Below are 2,855 nucleotides of genomic sequence, written 5' to 3'. Positions count from 1 at the left end.
AATAATATTTTTGCTATACCCAATATGATTTTCAAACTCTCTATTGATAAAAAGCAGCTAATTATTATTTAATATCACTTTGTAGTTTTTTCTCCATTTAAAAACTATTCCAAGTAGACTAACTCTGGAACAAATAGAATTACATTTTTTCTACTCTATCCAAGTCAAATTATTAAGCCATCTTAATTAGTTACTCTGTACCTGGAATTTCAGCTTCTAGAACAGGCGAGCAGATCATTAGGACAGTTTGCCATCTTTAGCACAGTGCCTAACACATAGTAAGTATTTAATAAATGTTTATTTATTGATTGATTTGCCAGGGTGGATTGATAAATTTCTTACCTTCATAATCAATATGTTTAAGCTTGAAATTAAAAAAAATGCAAAACTTGAGAAGCTTGTCCTATTTTTTAACCTCCACAGGCAGGTAAAGCTCAGACATCATCCCTCTTATTTGGTAATATGTTTCTGAGATTAAAGAAAAGTGAATTACATTTTCCATTCTCACTTTAAAGTACTAAAGTAAAGATATTCCAGATAGTGGAAGAAAGCAGGATTAGTGTTAAATACGAAGTCTTATCTTTAAAGACCACTCCTAAAAAGAACAATAAAATTGTAGCTTTCTCCAAAGACCTGCCACAATAATAAAACATTGCTACTAACACTGTGTTAGTGATAGGGTCTTGCAGGGGAAGGTATTTTGGCTAGTCACTTAATGGGTGCAGAAACTGCGAAAAAGTTGGGCATTTCATATGACGAACGATTGGCCACTTCCAAGTTTTGCTGGATGTCCAGTGGAAGCTGGAAATATTCTTCTGGTAGTTTGCTCAGGAGGCCTCCTCCCATCCTTGGCTTTCATGATGCATGTGGGAAAAGCCGAAATTTGAAGCTGAGATATCTTGTGTTCTGGCTGTGGGAAGCGCAGATGTATATGTAAATAGGAGCTATATATGATACACCTTTCTTTACTTGGTTACTCCCAGATCTTCATGATCAAGGGTTTCATCAACAGAGTAACAAACAGTTCACCAGTCCAAGGTCCACTACCATGCATTTCCCACTATGTTGTATAGACCATATCCAGCTGGAGGAAAGACAGTTAAGAGGCTCAGTTCCTCAGTAACCATCTTCACCAGTGTTGCTCACTGACAACTTCTTCTGCCAAATATTGGTATAATGTTGACTGCTTGGCTTCAGCTTATTGCCTCATATGGCAAGCCTATTCTCAAGGTCCCATCTGCAGCTATATTCCCATTCACCTGTGACTAACTGCTTTGCAGCCCAAGTGTATTATGCCACCACATCATACCAGGAAATGTGAATATCTAGTCTGTGCAGAATAGTAGAATCAGGGCCTTCTGGTTGCACAATGAGCTACTTTAATAATCAACCACCATGGAGCAGCTGCAGGTGCCTGATGGATATCACTTTTTATTTGATCACCCAACACTTCTGTGTCAGGAGAGTTTTTTCTATTTGTTTTCTATTTATTTGCCTTTTCTTTTTCTTATATTGTTGGTATTGTTAGTATTACCGGTTATGTCAAATAACAGGAGCACCATGATATAGGAAATGGGTACATCTTCTTTTTAACATGTCACACACACACACACTTAATTGAGTATAGAAATCTATCTTACCTGACAAAGAAATAGAAGTGGAAGGAAGGGGTGATGAAACGGAGGCCAGATTAAAGGAGGCATCAGAAGCAATTTTTTTAGCATTTCCACACCTCCATTTTTAATAATGATTTTATTGTATATGTGTTAGTTGGTATTTTAAGTTATTTACATAATTATTCTATAAATCCTCTAACCAGGAAATTTTTTTCTCTGGAAATGTTTTATGTATAATCCAAACTTATTTCCTAAGATTGGGTTAAGACCTCTATCTAATAATTTATAAAGTTAAGAATTTATATATTTTCAAGGTAACCTTCCATTTAAAATATTCTCTGGTTAAACATTTTTACATATAGTAAGTTATATTAATAAAGGTAATATAGAACTGCTAGAGTTTGTCATTATCATCCTTTTCAGCATAATGAATGTTTCTATTTTTCAGGTTCTCATTATTAAATAATTTGATGTCTCTTGCACCTCAGTTTCCCAGTCTTGTAGGTGAAAAATATTGATTAGATGATTTCTGAGATGCCATTCAGTTCTAAATCCTTGATCATATGATTGTTAGCTTTTTTCTTTCCAGTCATGTCATACCATTGACTCATGATCACTTTGTGACCAAAAACTCCAGATGTTTGTCACGTGAAATGTTGCTGAACCCCATATCTCTTTATTCACTTTGTTTATAAGTGGATTTAAGAATATCCATGCAGGATGAATTTCAAACTGATTTGTCTCTACTGACTTGAAATTACTTTCAGTTTTGATTCTCCCTTCAAGAGCATTAGCTGTTTCTTTAGATTCACATTTTCATTGTGGTAACATTCTACTTTGTTTCAGTTGTCTTGGATATAAGGACATTTTGCAATGAATCAGGGAGTCCAATAATGCTAAAAAAAGAAATTGATATTTTACTGTAAACTGTTTTAACTCATATCAATAGGTCACACCTGAGCCATTCAAGTTCATAGGAGAAGAGGCACAAAAGAAGAGGGGAGTCATAGTAAAGGATGTCACTGAATCTCGGTCACAAGAGAGGGATGATACAACTAATTCTTAGTCACTCTTCCAGGGAGTTGTCATGCCGAAACTGAAATTATCCACAGGTCAAAATTGGAGGAACAAAGATATTCATCACTGGGTTCTGAGAGGTTTCCCTATGATTTGAATTTATGCTGGGTTTGTCACTCCTAATTTATGGATAGAAATGCCTGGACCATTACAATTTTCACT

At 35.2% G+C, this 2,855-nt stretch overlaps 1 pseudogene; it reads right to left on the bottom strand.

Annotated features, from left to right (window-relative positions):
* Nucleotides 1-827: 827 nt before the first annotated feature.
* On the bottom strand, nucleotides 828-1,562 carry LOC140523131 (formylglycine-generating enzyme-like; annotated as a pseudogene).
* Between the last annotated feature and the right edge of the window lie 1,293 nt (nucleotides 1,563-2,855).

The sequence above is a fragment of the Notamacropus eugenii genome, chromosome 2, assembly GCF_028372415.1.
Source record: "Notamacropus eugenii isolate mMacEug1 chromosome 2, mMacEug1.pri_v2, whole genome shotgun sequence".
Lineage (NCBI taxonomy): Eukaryota > Metazoa > Chordata > Mammalia > Diprotodontia > Macropodidae > Notamacropus > Notamacropus eugenii.
Note: the sequence above shows the minus strand (reverse complement) of the source record. Positions and strands in the feature narration are given on the sequence as shown.